Below are 18,942 nucleotides of genomic sequence, written 5' to 3' on the forward strand. Positions count from 1 at the left end.
ATATGGAATTTAGAAAGGTGATAACGATAACCCTATATGCAGAACAGAAAAAGAGACACAGAAATACAGAACAGACTTTTGAACTTTGTGGGAGAATGTGAGGGTGGGATATTTCAAAAGAACAGCATGTATCCTATCTATGGTGAAACAGATCACCAGCCCAGGTGGGATGAACGAGACAAGTGCTCCGGCCTGGTGCACTGGGAAGACCCAGAGGAATCGGGGGGAGAGGGAGGTGGGAGGGGGGATCGGGATTGGGAATACATGTAAATCCATGGCTGATTCATATCAATGTATGACAAAACCCACTGGAAAAAAAAATATGAGGAGCATGAAACAGTCTGAAAAATAGGAGGAGCATGAAACGGTGATCAAAAACATGAAGAGCCTGAAAAGGTGTGAAAAATATGAAGAGCTTCAAAAGGTGTGAAATAGATGAGGAGCATGAAACTCTCTGAAAAATAGAAGGAGCATGAAGTGGTGTTCAAAAATATGAATAGCCTGAAAAGGTGTGAAAAATATGAAGATCTTCAAAAGGTGTGAAAAATATGAGGAGCATGATATGGTCTGAAAAATGGGAGGAGCATGAAGCGGTGTTGAAAAACATGAAGAGCCTGAAAACGTGTGAAAAATATGAAGAGCTTCAAAAGGTGTGAAAAATATGAAGAGCTTCAAAAAGTGTGAAATACATGAGGAGGATTAAACGGTCTGAAAAATAGGAGGAGCATGAAGTGGTGTTGAAAAAAACTGAAGAGCCTGAAAAGTTGTGAAAAATATGAAGAGCTTCAAAAGGTGTCAAAAATATGAGGAGCTTGAAACGGTCTGAAAAATAGGAGGAGCATGAAGCCGTGTTCAAAAACATGAAGAGCCTGAAAAGGTGTGAAAAATATGAAGAGCTTCAAAAAGTGTGAAATACATGAGGAGGATTAAACGGTCTGAAAGATAGGAGGAGCATTAAGCGGTGTTGAAAAACATGAAGGCCTGAAAACATGTGAAAAATATGAAGAGCTTCAAAAGGTGTGAAAAATATGAAGAGCTTCAAAAGGTGTGAAATACATGTGGAGCATTAAACGGTCTGAAAAATAGGAGGAGCATGAAGCGGTGTTGAAAAACATGAAGAGCCTGAAAAGGTGTGAAAAATATGAGGAGCTTCAAAAGGTGTGAAATACACGTGGAGCATTAAACGGTCTGAAAAACAGGAGGAGCATGAAGCGGTGTGCAAAAACAAGAAGAGCCTGAAAAGGTGTGAAAAATATGAGGAGATTCAAAAGGTGTGAAATACATGTGGAGCATTAAACGGTCTGAAAAATAGGAGGAGCATGAAGCGGTGTTCAAAAACAAGAAGAGCCTGAAAAGGTGTGAAAAATATGAGGAGCTTCAAAAGGTGTGAAATACATGTGGAGCATTAAACGGTCTGAAAAATAGGAGGAGCATGAAACGGTGATAAATAATGAAGAGCGTTTTGATTTGCATTTCTCTAATAATGAGTGATGTTGAGCATCTTTTCATGTGTTTGTTAGCCATCTGTATGTCTTCTTTGGAGAAATGTCTGTTTAGTTCTTTGGCCCATTTTTTGATTGGGTCATTTATTTTTCTGGAATTGAGCTGCAGGAGTTGCTTGTATATTTTTGAGATTAATCCTTTGTCTGTTTCTTCATTTGCTATTATTTTCTCCCAATCTGAGGGCTGTCTTTTCACCTTACTTATAGTTTCCTTTGTAGTGCAAAAGCTTTTAAGTTTCATTAGGTCCCATTTGTTTAGTTTTGCTTATATTTCCAATATTCTGGGAGGTGGGTCATAGAGGATCTTGCTTTGATTTATGTCGGAGAGTGTTTTGCCTATGTTCTACTCTAGGAGTTTTATAGTTTCTGGTCTTACATTTAGATCTTTAATCCATTTTGAGTTTATTTTTGTGTATGGTGTAAGAAAGTGTTCTAGTTTCATTCTTTTACAAGTGGTTGATCAGTTTTCCCAGCACCACTTGTTAAAGAGGTTGTCTTTTTTCCATTGTATATCCTTGCCTCCTTTGTCAAAGATAAGGTGTCCATAGGTTCGTGGATTTATCTCTGGGCTTTCTATTCTGTTCCATTGATCTATATTTCTGTCTTTGTGCCAGTACCATACTGTCTTGATGACTGTGGCTTTGTAGTAGAGTCTGAAGTCAGGCAGGTTGATTCCTCCAGCTCCATTCTTCTTTCTCAAGATTACTTTGGCTATTCGAGGTTTTTTGTATTTCCATACAAATTGTGAAATTCTTTGGTCTAGTTCTGTGAAAAATACCATTGGTAGCTTGATAGGGATTGCATTGAATCTATAGACTGCTTTGGGTAGAATAGCCATTTTGACAATATTAATTCTTCCAATCCATGAACACGGTATGTTTCTCCATCTGTTTGTGTCCTCTTTGATTTCTTTCATCAGTGTTTTGTAGTTTTCTATGTATAGGTCCTTTGTTTCTTTAGGTAGATATACTCCTAAGTATTTTATTCCTTTGTTGCAATGGTGAATGGTATTGTTTCCTTAATTTCTCTGTCTGTTTTTTCATTGTTAGTATATAGGAATGCAAGGGATTTCTGTGTGTTAATTTTATATCCTGCAACTTTACTATATTCATTGATTAGCTCTAGTAATTTTCTGGTAGAGTCTTTAGGGTTTTCTATGTAGAGGATCATGTCATCTGCAAACAGTGAGAGATTTTGAAATGGTGTGAAAAATATGAAGAGCTTCAAAATGTGTCAAATATAAGAGGAGCATGAAACAGTGTTCAAAAACATGAAGAGCCTGAAAAGCAGTGAAAAATATGAAGAGCTTAAAACGGTGTCAAATATAGGAGGAACATGAAACAGTGTTCAAATCATGAAGAGCCTGAAAAGGTGTGAAAAATATGAAGAGCTTCAAAAGGTCCCAAAAATATGTGGAGCATGAAACGGTCTGAAAAATAGGAGGAGCATGAAGCAGTGTTCAAAAACATGAAGAGCCTGAAAAGCGGTGAAAAATATGAAGAGCTTCAAAAGGTTTCAAAAAGATGAGGAACATGAAACGGTGTTGAAAAACATGAAGACCCTGAAAAGGTGTGAAAAGTATGAGGAGCTTGAAAAAGTGTCAAAAATATGAGGAGCATGAAACGGTCAGAAAAATAGGAGGAGCATGAACCGGTGTTGAAAAACGGTAGAGCCTGAAAAGGTGTGAAAAATATGAAGACTTCAAAAGTTGTCAAAAATATGAGGAGCATGAAACGGTCTGAAAAATAGGAGGAGCATGAAGCAGTGTTGAAAAATATTAAGAGCATGAAAAGGTGTGAAAAATATGAAGAGCTTCAAAATGTGTTCAAAAATATGAGGAGCATGAAACGGTCTAAAAAATAGGAAGAGCATGAAGCGGTGTTGAAAAAAAAAAAAGCCTGAAAAGGTGTGAAAAATATGAAGAGCTTCAAAATGTGTCAAAAATATGAGGGGCATGAAACGGTCTGAAAAATAGGAGGAGCATGAAACGTAGTTCAAAAACATGAAGAGCCTGAAAATGTGTGAAAAATATGAAGACTTTCAAAAGCTGTGAAAAATATGAAGATCATGAAACGATCTGAAAAATAGGAGGAGCATGAAGCGGTTTTGAAAAACATGAAGAGCCTGAAAAGGTGTGAAATATATGAAGAGCTTCAAAGGGTGTCAAAAATATGAGGAGCATGAAACGGTCTCAAAAATAGGAGGAGCATGAAATGTTGTTCAAAAACATGAAGGGCTTGAAATGATGTGAAAAATATGAAGACTTTCAAAAGGTGTCAAAATTATGAGGGGTTGAAAAGGTCTGAAAAATAGGACGAGCATCAAACGGTGTTGAAAAATATGAAGAGCCTGAATAGGTGTGAAAAATATGAAGAGCTTCAAAAGTGTCACAAATAGGAGGAGCATGAAACGGTGTTCAAAAACATGAAGAGCCAGTAAAGGTGTTAAAAATATGAATAGCTTCCAAATGTGACAAAAATAAGATGAGCATGAAACGGTCTGAAAAATAGGAGGAGCATGAAGCGGTGTTGAAAACCATGAAGAGCCTGAAAAGGTGTGAAATATATGAAGAGGTTCAAAAGGTGTCAAAAATGCGAGGAGCATGAAACGACTGAAATATAGGAGGAGCATGAACTGGTGTTGAAAAACATTAATAGCCTGAAAAGGTGTGAAATATATGAAGAGTTTCAAAAGGTGTGTAAAATATGAAGAGCTTCAATAGGTTGAAAAATATGAAGAGCTTAAAAAGATGTGAAACACATGAAGAGCTTCAAAAGGTGTCAAAAATGAGAGGAGCATGAAACGGTCTGAAAAAAAGGAGGAGCATGAAGTGGTGTTGAAAATCATGAAGTGCCTGAAAATGTGTAAAAAATATGAAGAGCTTGAAAAGGTGTCAAAAATATGAGGAGCATGAAACGGTCTAAAAAATAAATGGAGCATGAAACGGTGTTAAAAAACATCAAGAGCCTGAAAACGTGTGAAAAATATGAAGAGCTTCAAAAGGTGTGTAAAATATGAAGAGCTTCAATAGGTTGAAAAATATGAAGAGCTTCAAAAGATGTGAAAAACATGAAGAGCTTCAAAAGGTGTCAAAAATGAGAGGAGCATGAAAAGGTGTTAAAAAACATGAAGAGCCTGAAAAGGGGTGAAAAATATGAAGAGCTTCAAAAGGTGTCAAAAGTACGAGGAGCATGAAATGGTCAGAAAAATAAGAGGAGCATGAAGCGGTGTTGAAAAACATGAAGAGCCTGAAACTGTGTGAAATATATGAAGAGCTTCAAAAGGTATTAAAAATATGAGGAGCATGAAAAGTTCTAAAATATAGGAGGAGCATGAAGCGGTGTTGAAAAACATGAAGAGCCTGAAACTGTGTGAAATATATGAAGAGCTTCAAAAGGTATCAAAAATATGAGGAGCATGAAAAGTTCTAAAATATAGGAGGAGTACGAAGCGGTGTTGAAAAACATGAAGAGCCTGAAACTGTGTGAAATATATGAAGAGCTTCAAAAGGTATCAAAAATATGAGGAGCATGAAAAGTTCTAAAATATAGGAGGAGCATGAAGCGGTGTTGAAAAACATGAAGAGCCTGAAACTGTGTGAAATATATGAAGAGCTTCAAAAGGTATCAAAAATATGAGGAGCATGAAAAGTTCTAAAATATAGGAGGAGCATGAAGCGGTGTTGAAAAACATGAAGAGCCTGAAAAGGTGTGAAATATATGAAGAGCTTCAAAAGGTGTGAAAAATATGAGGAGCATTAAACGGTCTGAAAAATACGAGGAGAATGAAGCGGTGTTGAAAAACATGAAGAGCCTGAAAACGTGTGAAAAATATGAAGAGCTTCAAAAGTTGTCACAAATAGGAGGAGCATGAAACGGTGTTCAAAAACATGAAGAGCCTGAAAAGGTGTGAAAAATATGAAGAGCTTCAAAGGGTGTGAAAAATATGAAGAGTTTCAAAAGGTGAGAAAAATATGAAGAGCTTCAAAAGGTGTCAAAAATTAGAGGAGCAAGAAACGGTCTGAAAAATAGGAGGATCATGAAGTGGTGTTGAAAAACATGAAGAGCCTGAAAAAGTGTGAAAGATATGAAAATCTCCAAAAGGTGTCAAAAATATGAGGAGCATGAAACGGTCTGAAAAATAGGAGGAGCATGAAACGATGTTGAAAAAAATGAAGAGCCTGAAAAGGTGTGAAAATATGAAGAGCTTCAAAAGGTGTCAAAAATATGAGGATCATGAAACGGTCTGAAATATAGGTGGAGTATGAAACGGTGTTGAAAAACATAAAGAGCATGAAAAGGTGTGAAAAATATGAAGAGCTTCAAAAGGTTTCAAAATTACTGGTCGCATGAAACGGGTAAAAAAAATAGGAGGAGCATGAGACGGTGTTGAAAAACATGAAGATCCTGAAAAGGTGTGAAATATATGAAGAGCTTCAAAAGTTTTCAAAAAAAGGAGGAGCATGAGACGCTGTTGAAAAACATGAAGAGCATGAAAAGGTGTGAAAAATATGAAGAGGTTCAAAAGTTATCAAAAATATGAGGAGCATGAAAGGGACTGAAAATAGGAGGAGCATGAAACTTTGTATGTATACATGAAGAGCATGAAAAGGTGTGATCAATTTGAAGAGCTGCAAAAGGTGTCAAAAATATGAGGAGCATGTAACGGTGTTGAAAAACATGAAGAGGATTAAAAGTGTGAAAAATATGAAGAGTTTCAAAAGGTGTCAAAAATATGAGGAGCATGGAATGGTCTCAAAAATAGTAGGAGCATGAGATGGTGTTGAAAAACATGAAGAACCTGAAAAGGCTGGAAATATATGAAGAGCTTTCAAGGTGTCAAAAATATGAGGAGCATGAAACGGTCTGAAAAATAGGAGGAGCATGAAACGGTGTTGAAAAACATGAAGAGCATGATAAGTGTTAAAAATATAAAGAGCTTCAAAAGGTGCCAAAATTTGAGGAGCATGAAACGTTCCGAAAAATAGGAGGAGCATGAAACGGTCTGAAAAATAGGAGGAGCATGAAACCATGTTGAAAAACATGAAGAGCCTAAAAATGTGTGAGAAATATGAATAGCTTCAAAAAGTGTCAAAAATATTAGGAGCATGAAACGGTCTGAAATATAGGAGGAGCATGAAGCGGTATTCAAATACATGAAGAGAATGAAAAGGTGTGCAAAATATTAAGAGCTTCAAAAGGAGTCAAATATACGCGGAACATGAAACGGTGTTAAAAAACATAAAAACAATTAAAAGTGTGAAAAATATAAAGAGCTTCAAAAGCTGTCAAAATTATGAGGAGCAAGAAACGGTCTGAAAAATAGAAGGAGCATGAAACGGTGTTGAAAAACATGAAGAGAATGAAAAGGTGTGAAAAATATGAAGAGCTTCAAAAGGTGTCAAAAATATGAGGAGCATGAAACGGTCTGAAAAACACGAGGAGCATGAAAACGTGTTGAAAAATATGAACAGCATGAAAAGGTGTGAAAAATATGAAAAGCTTCAAAAGGTGTCAAAAAAAAGAGGAGCATGAAACTGTCTGAAAAATAGGAACAGCATGAAATGGTGGTGAAAAACATGAAGAGCATGAAAAGGTGTGAAAAATATGAAGAGCTTCAAAAGGTGTCAAAAATATGAGGAGCATGCAACTGTCTGAAAAATAGGAGGAGCATTAAACAGTGTTTAAACATGAAGAGCCTGAAAAGGTGTGAAATATATCAAGAGTTCAAAAGGTGTCAAAAATATGAGGAGCATGAAACGGTGTTCAAAATCATGAAAAGCCTGAAAAGGTGAAAAATATGAAGAGCTTCAAAAGGTGTCAAATATATGAGGAGCATGAAACGGTGTTGAAAAACATGAGGAGCATTAAAAGTGTGAAAAATATAAACAGCTTCAAAAGCTGTCAAAAATATGAGGAGCAAGAAACGGTCTGAAAAATAGGAGGAGCATGAAATGTTGTTCAAAAACATGAAGGGCTTGAAATGATGTGAAAAAATATGAAGACTTTCAAAAGGTGTCAAAATTATGAGGGGCATGAAAAGGTCTGAAAAATAGGACGAGCATCAAACGGTGTTGAAAAATATGAAGAGCCTGAATAGGTGTGAAAAATATGAAGAGCTTCAAAAGTGTCACAAATAGGAGGAGCATGAAACGGTGTTCAAAAACATGAAGAGCCAGTAAAGGTGTGAAAAATATGAATAGCTTCCAAATGTGACAAAAATAAGATGAGCATGAAACGGTCTGAAAAATAGGAGGAGCATGAAGCGGTGTTGAAAAACATGAAGAGCCTGAAAAGGTGTGAAATATATGAAGAGGTTCAAAAGGTGTCAAAAATGCGAGGAGCATGAAACGACTGAAATATAGGAGGAGCATGAACTGGTGTTGAAAAACATTAATAGCCTGAAAAGGTGTGAAATATATGAAGAGTTTCAAAAGGTGTGTAAAATATGAAGAGCTTCAATAGGTTGAAAAATATGAAGAGCTTAAAAAGATGTGAAACACATGAAGAGCTTCAAAAGGTGTCAAAAATGAGAGGAGCATGAAACGGTCTGAAAAAAAGGAGGAGCATGAAGTGGTGTTGAAAATCATGAAGTGCCTGAAAATGTGTAAAAAATATGAAGAGCTTGAAAAGGTGTCAAAAATATGAGGAGCATGAAACGGTCTAAAAAATAAATGGAGCATGAAACGGTGTTAAAAAACATCAAGAGCCTGAAAACGTGTGAAAAATATGAAGAGCTTCAAAAGGTGTGTAAAATATGAAGAGCTTCAATAGGTTGAAAAATATGAAGAGCTTCAAAAGATGTGAAAAACATGAAGAGCTTCAAAAGGTGTCAAAAATGAGAGGAGCATGAAAAGGTGTTAAAAAACATGAAGAGCCTGAAAAGGGGTGAAAAATATGAAGAGCTTCAAAAGGTGTCAAAAGTACGAGGAGCATGAAATGGTCAGAAAAATAAGAGGAGCATGAAGCGGTGTTGAAAAACATGAAGAGCCTGAAACTGTGTGAAATATATGAAGAGCTTCAAAAGGTATTAAAAATATGAGGAGCATGAAAAGTTCTAAAATATAGGAGGAGCATGAAGCGGTGTTGAAAAACATGAAGAGCCTGAAACTGTGTGAAATATATGAAGAGCTTCAAAAGGTATCAAAAATATGAGGAGCATGAAAAGTTCTAAAATATAGGAGGAGCACGAAGCGGTGTTGAAAAACATGAAGAGCCTGAAACTGTGTGAAATATATGAAGAGCTTCAAAAGGTATCAAAAATATGAGGAGCATGAAAAGTTCTAAAATATAGGAGGAGCATGAAGCGGTGTTGAAAAACATGAAGAGCCTGAAACTGTGTGAAATATATGAAGAGCTTCAAAAGGTATCAAAAATATGAGGAGCATGAAAAGTTCTAAAATATAGGAGGAGCATGAAGCGGTGTTGAAAAACATGAAGAGCCTGAAAAGGTGTGAAATATATGAAGAGCTTCAAAAGGTGTGAAAAATATGAGGAGCATTAAACGGTCTGAAAAATACGAGGAGAATGAAGCGGTGTTGAAAAACATGAAGAGCCTGAAAACGTGTGAAAAATATGAAGAGCTTCAAAAGTTGTCACAAATAGGAGGAGCATGAAACGGTGTTCAAAAACATGAAGAGCCTGAAAAGGTGTGAAAAATATGAAGAGCTTCAAAGGGTGTGAAAAATATGAAGAGTTTCAAAAGGTGAGAAAAATATGAAGAGCTTCAAAAGGTGTCAAAAATTAGAGGAGCAAGAAACGGTCTGAAAAATAGGAGGATCATGAAGTGGTGTTGAAAAACATGAAGAGCCTGAAAAAGTGTGAAAGATATGAAAATCTCCAAAAGGTGTCAAAAATATGAGGAGCATGAAACGGTCTGAAAAATAGGAGGAGCATGAAACGATGTTGAAAAAAATGAAGAGCCTGAAAAGGTGTGAAAATATGAAGAGCTTCAAAAGGTGTCAAAAATATGAGGATCATGAAACGGTCTGAAATATAGGTGGAGTATGAAACGGTGTTGAAAAACATAAAGAGCATGAAAAGGTGTGAAAAATATGAAGAGCTTCAAAAGGTTTCAAAATTACTGGTCGCATGAAACGGGTAAAAAAAATAGGAGGAGCATGAGACGGTGTTGAAAAACATGAAGATCCTGAAAAGGTGTGAAATATATGAAGAGCTTCAAAAGTTTTCAAAAAAAGGAGGAGCATGAGACGCTGTTGAAAAACATGAAGAGCATGAAAAGGTGTGAAAAATATGAAGAGGTTCAAAAGTTATCAAAAATATGAGGAGCATGAAAGGGACTGAAAATAGGAGGAGCATGAAACTTTGTATGTATACATGAAGAGCATGAAAAGGTGTGATCAATTTGAAGAGCTGCAAAAGGTGTCAAAAATATGAGGAGCATGTAACGGTGTTGAAAAACATGAAGAGGATTAAAAGTGTGAAAAATATGAAGAGTTTCAAAAGGTGTCAAAAATATGAGGAGCATGGAATGGTCTCAAAAATAGTAGGAGCATGAGATGGTGTTGAAAAACATGAAGAACCTGAAAAGGCTGGAAATATATGAAGAGCTTTCAAGGTGTCAAAAATATGAGGAGCATGAAACGGTCTGAAAAATAGGAGGAGCATGAAACGGTGTTGAAAAACATGAAGAGCATGATAAGTGTTAAAAATATAAAGAGCTTCAAAAGGTGCCAAAATTTGAGGAGCATGAAACGTTCCGAAAAATAGGAGGAGCATGAAACGGTCTGAAAAATAGGAGGAGCATGAAACCATGTTGAAAAACATGAAGAGCCTAAAAATGTGTGAGAAATATGAATAGCTTCAAAAAGTGTCAAAAATATTAGGAGCATGAAACGGTCTGAAATATAGGAGGAGCATGAAGCGGTATTCAAATACATGAAGAGAATGAAAAGGTGTGCAAAATATTAAGAGCTTCAAAAGGAGTCAAATATACGCGGAACATGAAACGGTGTTAAAAAACATAAAAACAATTAAAAGTGTGAAAAATATAAAGAGCTTCAAAAGCTGTCAAAATTATGAGGAGCAAGAAACGGTCTGAAAAATAGAAGGAGCATGAAACGGTGTTGAAAAACATGAAGAGAATGAAAAGGTGTGAAAAATATGAAGAGCTTCAAAAGGTGTCAAAAATATGAGGAGCATGAAACGGTCTGAAAAACACGAGGAGCATGAAAACGTGTTGAAAAATATGAACAGCATGAAAAGGTGTGAAAAATATGAAAAGCTTCAAAAGGTGTCAAAAAAAAGAGGAGCATGAAACTGTCTGAAAAATAGGAACAGCATGAAATGGTGGTGAAAAACATGAAGAGCATGAAAAGGTGTGAAAAATATGAAGAGCTTCAAAAGGTGTCAAAAATATGAGGAGCATGCAACTGTCTGAAAAATAGGAGGAGCATTAAACAGTGTTTAAACATGAAGAGCCTGAAAAGGTGTGAAATATATCAAGAGTTCAAAAGGTGTCAAAAATATGAGGAGCATGAAACGGTGTTCAAAATCATGAAAAGCCTGAAAAGGTGAAAAATATGAAGAGCTTCAAAAGGTGTCAAATATATGAGGAGCATGAAACGGTGTTGAAAAACATGAGGAGCATTAAAAGTGTGAAAAATATAAACAGCTTCAAAAGCTGTCAAAAATATGAGGAGCAAGAAACGGTCTGAAAAATAGGAGGAGCATGAAATGTTGTTCAAAAACATGAAGGGCTTGAAATGATGTGAAAAAATATGAAGACTTTCAAAAGGTGTCAAAATTATGAGGGGCATGAAAAGGTCTGAAAAATAGGACGAGCATCAAACGGTGTTGAAAAATATGAAGAGCCTGAATAGGTGTGAAAAATATGAAGAGCTTCAAAAGTGTCACAAATAGGAGGAGCATGAAACGGTGTTCAAAAACATGAAGAGCCAGTAAAGGTGTTAAAAATATGAATAGCTTCCAAATGTGACAAAAATAAGATGAGCATGAAACGGTCTGAAAAATAGGAGGAGCATGAAGCGGTGTTGAAAAACATGAAGAGCCTGAAAAGGTGTGAAATATATGAAGAGGTTCAAAAGGTGTCAAAAATGCGAGGAGCATGAAACGACTGAAATATAGGAGGAGCATGAACTGGTGTTGAAAAACATTAATAGCCTGAAAAGGTGTGAAATATATGAAGAGTTTCAAAAGGTGTGTAAAATATGAAGAGCTTCAATAGGTTGAAAAATATGAAGAGCTTAAAAAGATGTGAAACACATGAAGAGCTTCAAAAGGTGTCAAAAATGAGAGGAGCATGAAACGGTCTGAAAAAAAGGAGGAGCATGAAGTGGTGTTGAAAATCATGAAGTGCCTGAAAATGTGTAAAAAATATGAAGAGCTTGAAAAGGTGTCAAAAATATGAGGAGCATGAAACGGTCTAAAAAATAAATGGAGCATGAAACGGTGTTAAAAAACATCAAGAGCCTGAAAACGTGTGAAAAATATGAAGAGCTTCAAAAGGTGTGTAAAATATGAAGAGCTTCAATAGGTTGAAAAATATGAAGAGCTTCAAAAGATGTGAAAAACATGAAGAGCTTCAAAAGGTGTCAAAAATGAGAGGAGCATGAAAAGGTGTTAAAAAACATGAAGAGCCTGAAAAGGGGTGAAAAATATGAAGAGCTTCAAAAGGTGTCAAAAGTACGAGGAGCATGAAATGGTCAGAAAAATAAGAGGAGCATGAAGCGGTGTTGAAAAACATGAAGAGCCTGAAACTGTGTGAAATATATGAAGAGCTTCAAAAGGTATCAAAAATATGAGGAGCATGAAAAGTTCTAAAATATAGGAGGAGCATGAAGCGGTGTTGAAAAACATGAAGAGCCTGAAACTGTGTGAAATATATGAAGAGCTTCAAAAGGTATCAAAAATATGAGGAGCATGAAAAGTTCTAAAATATAGGAGGAGCATGAAGCTGTGTTGAAAAACATGAAGAGCCTGAAACTGTGTGAAATATATGAAGAGCTTCAAAAGGTATCAAAAATATGAGGAGCATGAAAAGTTCTAAAATATAGGAGGAGCATGAAGCGGTGTTGAAAAACATGAAGAGCCTGAAACTGTGTGAAATATATGAAGAGCTTCAAAAGGTATCAAAAATATGAGGAGCATGAAAAGTTCTAAAATATAGGAGGAGCATGAAGCGGTGTTGAAAAACATGAAGAGCCTGAAACTGTGTGAAATATATGAAGAGCTTCAAAAGGTATCAAAAATATGAGGAGCATGAAAAGGTGGGGAAAATATGAGGAGCATGATACGGTCTGAAAAATACGTGGAGCATGAAGCGGTGTTCAAAAACATGAAGAGCCTGACAGGTGTGAAAAATATGAAGAGCTTCAAAGAGTGTGAAAAATATGAGGAGCATGAAACGGTCTGAAAAAAAGGAGAAGCATGAAGCGGTGTTCAAAAACATGAAGAGCCTGAAAAAGTGTGAAAAACATGAAGAGCTTCAAAAAGTGTCAAAAATATGAGGTGTATGAAACGGTCTTAAACATAGAAGGAGCATGAAACGGTGTTCAAAAATATGTAGAGCCTGAAAAGGTGTGAAAAATATGAAGAGCTTCAAAAGGTGTCAAAAATATGAGGAGCATGAAACGGTCTGAAAAATAGGAGGAGCAAGAAGCGGTGTTGAAAAACATGAAGAGTCTGAAAAGGTGTGAAAAATATAAAGAGTTTCAAAATGTTTCAAAAATATGAAGAGCATGAAACAGTCTGACAAATAGGAGGTGCATGAAGCGGTGTTCAAAAACAAGAATTGCCTGAAAAGGTGTGAAAAATATGAAGAGATTCAAAAGTTGTCTAAAATTTGTGGAGCATGAAACGGTCTGAAAAATAGGAGGTGCATGAAGCGGTGTTGAAAAACATGAAGAGCCTGAAAAGTTGTGAAATATATGAAGAGCTTCAAAAGGTGTCAAAAATTTCAGGAGCATGAAACGGTCTGAAAAATTGGAGGAGCATGAAGCGGTGTTGAAAAATATGAAGAGCCTGAAAAGGTGTGAAATATATGACGAGCTTAAAAAGGCGTGAAATATATGAGGAACCTGAAACGCTCTGAGAAACAGGAGGAGAATGAAGCGGTATTGAAAAATATGAAGAGCCTGAAAAGGTGTTGACAATATTAGGAGCCTGAAACAGTCTGAAAAATAGGAGGCGCATGAAGCGGTGTTGCAAAGATGAAGAGCATGAAAAGGTGTGAAAATCATGAAGAGTTTCAAAAGGTGTCAAAAATATGAGGAGAATGAAAAGGTCTCAAAAGTAGGAGGAGCATGAAGCTGTGTTGAAAAACATGAAGAGCCTGAAAAGGTGTGAAAAATATGAAGAGCTTCAAAAGGTGTCAAAAATATGAGGAGCATGAAACGGTCTGAAAAATAGGAGGAGCATGAAGCTGTGTTGAAAAACATGAAGAGCCTGAAAAGGTGTGAAATATATGAAGAGCTTCAAAAGGGGTGAAAAATATGTGGAGCATGAAACGTTCTGAAAAATAGGAGGAGCATTAAGCGGTGTTGAAAAATATGAAGACGCTGAAAAGGTGTGAAAAATATGAAGAGCTTCAAAAGTTGTCAAAAATATGAGGAGCATGAAACGGTCTGAACAACAAGAAGTGCATGAAGTGGTGTTCAAATCATGAAGAGCCTGAAAATGTGTGAAAATTATGAAGAGATTCAAAAGGTATCAAATATTTGAGGAGCATGAAACGGTCTGAAAAATAGGAGGAGCATGAAGCGGTGTTGAAAAGCATGAAGAGCCAATAAAGGTGTGAAATATATGAAGAGCTTCAAAAGGTGTCAAAAATATGAGGAGCATGAAACGGTCTGAAAAATCAGAGGAATATGAAGCGGTATTGAAAAACATGAAAAGCCTGAAAAAGTGTGAAAAATATTAGGAGCATTAAACGGTCTGAAAAAGAGGTGGAGCATGAAGCACTGTTGAAAAACATGAAGAGCCTGAAAAGGTGTGAAAAATATGAAGAGCTTCAAAAGGTGTCAAAAATATGAGGAGCTTGAAAAGGTGTTCAAAATCATGAAGAGCATGAAAATGTGTGAAAAATAAGAAGAGTTTCAAATGGTGTCAAAAATATGAGGAGCATGAAACTGTCTGAAAAATAGGAGGAGCATGAAATGGTGTTCAAAAACATGAAGAGACTGAAAAAATGTGAAAATTATTAAGAGCTTCAAAAGGTGTGAAAAATATGAAGAGCTTCAAAAGGTGTGAAAAATATGAGGAGCATGAAACGGTCTGAAAAATAGGAGGAGAATGAAACTGTGTTGAAAAACATGAAGAGCCTGAAAAGGTGTGAAATGTATGTATAGGTTCAGAACGTGTCAAAAATATGAGGAGCATGAAACGGTCTGAAAAATAGGAGAAGATTGAAGCGGTGTTGAAAAACATGAAGAGCCTGAAAAGGTGTGAAAAATATGAAGAGCGTCAAAAGTTGTCAAAAATATGAGGAGCATGAAACGGTCTGAAAAATAGGAGGAGCATGAAGCGGTGTTGAAAAACATGAAGAGCCTGAAAAGGTGTGAGAAATATGAAGAGCTTCAAAAGGTGTCAAAAATATGAGGAGCATGATACGGTCAGAAAAATAGGAGGAGCATGAAGCTGTGTTCAAAAACATGAAGAGCCTGAAAATGTGTGAAAAATATGAAGAGCTTCAAAAGTGTGAAAAATATGAAGAGCTTAAAAAGGTGTCAAAAATGGAATGAGCATGAAACGGTCTGAAAAATACGAAGAGCATGAAGTGGTGTTGAAAAACATGAAGAGCCTGAAAAGTAGTGAAAAATATGAAGAGCTTCTAAAGGTTTCAAAAATGTGAGGAGCATGAAACAGTCTGAAAAATAGGAGGAGCATGAAGTGTTGTTGAAAAACATGAAGAGCCTGAAAAGGTGTGAAAAATATGAAGAGCTTCAAAAGGTGTCAAAAATATGAGGGCATGAAAAGGTCTGAAAAATAGGAGGAGCATGAAACAGTGATGAAAAACATGAAGAGCCTGAAAAGGTGTGAAAAATATGTAGAGCTTCAAATGGTGTGAAATACATGAGGAGCATGAAACGGGCTGAAAATAGGAGAAGCATGGAGTGCTGTCGAAAAACATGAAGAGCCTGAAAAGGTGTGAAAAATATGAAGAGCTTCAAAAGGTGTCAAAAATATGAGGAGCATGAAACGGTCTAAAAAATAGGAGGAGCATGAAGCGGTGTTCAAAAACATGAAGAGCCTGAAAAGGTGTGAAAAATATGAAGAGCTTCAAAAGGTTTCAAAAATATGTGGAGCATGAAAAGGTCTGAAAATTAGGAGGAGCATGAAACAGTGATGAAAAACATGAAGAGCCTGAAAAGGTGTGAAAAATATGGAGAGCTTCAAATGGTGTGAAATACATGAGGAGCATGAAACGGGCTGAAAATAGGAGAAGCATGGAGTGGTGTGGAAAAACATGAAGAGCCTGAAAAGGTGTGAAAAATATGAAGAGCTTCAAAAGGTGTCAAAAATATGAGGAACATGAAACGGTCTGAAAAATAGGAGGAGCATGAAGTGGTGTTCAAAACATGGAGAGCCTGAAAAGCTGTGAAAAATATGAAGAGCTTCAAAAGGTGTCAAAAATATGAGGAGCATGATAAGGTTTGAAAAAAAAGAGGAGCATGAAACGGTGTTCAAAAACATGAAACCCTGAAAAGGTGTGAAAAATATGAAGAGCTTCAAAATGTGTCAAAAGCGAGATGAGTATGAAACGTTCTGAAAAATAGGAGGAGCATGAAGTGGTGTTGAAAAACATGAGGAGCCTGAAAATGTGTGAAATATATGAAGAGCTTCAAAATGTGTCAGAAATGAGAGAAGCATGAAACGGTCTGAAAAATAGGATGAGCAAGAAGGGGTGTTGAAAAACATGAAGAGCCTGAAAACGTTTGAGAAATATGAAGAGCTTCATAAGGTGTGAAAAATATGAAGAGCTTCAAAAGTTGTTAAAAATGAGATGAGCATGACACAGTTTGAAAAATAGGAGGAGCATGAAACCGTGTTCAAAAACATGAAGAGCCTAAATAGGTTGAAAAATATGAAGAGCTTCAAAAGGTGTGAAAAAAAGGGGAGCTTAAAAGGTCTGAAAAATAGGAGAAGCATGAAGCGGTGTTGAAAAACATGAAGAACATGAAAAGGTGTGAAAAATATGAAGAGCTTCAAAAGGTGTCAAAATATGAGGAGCATGAACCGGTCTGAAAAATAGGAGGAACATGAAGCGGTGTTCAAAAACATGAAGAGCATGAAAAGGTGTGAAAAATATGAAGAGCTTCAAAAGGTGACAAAAATATGAGGAGCATGAAACGGTCTGAACTATAGGAAGAGCATGAAGTGGTGTTGAAAAACATGAAGAGCCTGAAAAGGTGTGAAAAATATGAAGAGCTTCAAAAGGTGTCAAAAATATGAGGAGCATGAAACTGTCTGAAAAATGGGAGGAGCATGAAGCGGTGTTGAAAAACATGAAGAGCCTGAAAACGTGTGAAAAACATGAAAAGCTTAAAAGTTGTGAGAAATAGGAAGAGCTTCAAAAGGTGTCAAAAATGAGACGAGCATGAAATGGTCTGGAAAATAGGACGAGCAGGAAGCGGTGTTGAAAAACATGGGGAGCCTGAAAAGGTGTGAAAATTATGTAAAGCTTTAAAAGGTGTGAAATACATGAGGAGCATGAAACGGTCTGAAAAATAGGAGGAGCATGAAACCGTGTTCAAAAACATGAAGAGCCTGAAAAGTTGTGAAAAATATGAAGAGCTTCAAACGGTTGGAAATACATGAGGAGCATGAAACGGTGTTGAAAAACATGAAGAGCCTGAAAAGGTGGGTAAAATATGAAGAGCTTCAAAAGGTGTCAGAAATGAGAGGAGCATGAAATGGTCTGAAAAATAGGAGGAGCATGAAACGGTGTTCAAAAACATGAAGAGCCTGAAAAGGTGTGAAAAATATGAAGAGCTTCAAAACGTGTCAAAAATATGAGGAGCATGAAACGGTCTGAAAATAGGAGGAGCATGAAACCGTGTTCAAAAACATGAAGAGCCTGAAAAGGTGTGAAAAATATGAAGAGCTTCAAAAGGTGTGAAATGCATGAGGAACATGAATCGGTCTGAAAAATAGGAGGAGCATGAAGTAGTGTTTAAAAACATGAAGAGACTGAATAGGTGTGAAAAATATGAAGAGCTTCAAAAGGTGTCAAAATACGAGGAGCATGAAACGGTCTGAAAACTAGGAGGAGCAAGAAACAGTGTTGAAAAATATGAAGAGCCTGAAAATGTGTGAAATATAGGAAGAGGTTCAAAAGGTGTCAAAAATATGAGGAGCTTGAAACGGCCTGAAAAATAGGAGGAGAATGAAGAGGTGTTGAAAAACATGAAGAGCCTGAAAAGGTTTGAAATATATGAAGAGCTTCAAAAGGTGTCAAAAACATGAGGAGCATGAAACCGTCTGAAAAATAGGAGGAGCATGAAATGGTGTTGAAAAACATGAAGAGCCTGAAATGAGTGAAATATACGAAGAGCTTCAAAAGGTGTCAAAAATATGAGGAGCATGAAACGGTCTGAAAAATAGGAGGAGCATGAAGCGGTGTTGAAAAAAATGAAGAGCCTGAAAAGGTGGGAACAATATGAAGAGCTTCAAAAGGTGTGAAAAATGTGAAGTGCTTCAAAAGTTGTCAAAATATGAGGTGCATGAAACGATTTGAAAAATAGGAGCAGCATGAAGCGGTTTTGAAAAACATGAAGAGCCGGAAAAGGTGTGAAAAATATGAAGAGCTTCAAAAGGTGTCAAAAGTATGAGGAGCATGAAAAGGCCTGAAACATAGGAGGAGCATGAAAAAGTGTTCAAAAACATGAACAGCTTGAAAAGGTGTTAAATATATGAAGAGCTTCAAAAGGTGTGAAAAATAGGAGGAGCATGAAGCTTTGTTCAAAAACATGAAGAACATGAAAAGGTGTGAAATATATGAAGAGCTTCAAAAGGTGTCAAAAATATGAGGAGCATGAAACAGTCTGAAAATAGAAGGAGCATGAAACGGTGTTGAAAAACATGAAGAGCATGAAAAGGTGTGAAAAATATGAACAGCTTCAAAACGTGTCAAAAATATGAGGAGCTTGAAAAGGTGTTCAAAAACATGAAGAGCATGAAAATGTGTGAAAAATATGAACAGCTTCAAAAGGTGTCAAAAATATGAGGAGCATGAAACGCTCTGAAAAATAGGAGAAGCATGAAGTTCTGTGGAAAAACATGAAGAGCCTGAAAAGTTGTGAAAAATATGAAGAGCTTCAAAAAGTGTCAATTATAAGAGGTGCATTAAACGGTCTGAAAAAAAGGAGAGGCATGAAAAGGTGTGAAAAACAGGAGGAGCATGAAGCGGTGTTGAAAAACATGAAGAGCCTGAAAAGGTGTGACAAATATAAAGACTTTCA

The sequence above is a fragment of the Dama dama genome, chromosome 26 (assembly GCF_033118175.1).
Source record: "Dama dama isolate Ldn47 chromosome 26, ASM3311817v1, whole genome shotgun sequence".
Taxonomy (NCBI): Eukaryota; Metazoa; Chordata; class Mammalia; order Artiodactyla; family Cervidae; genus Dama; species Dama dama.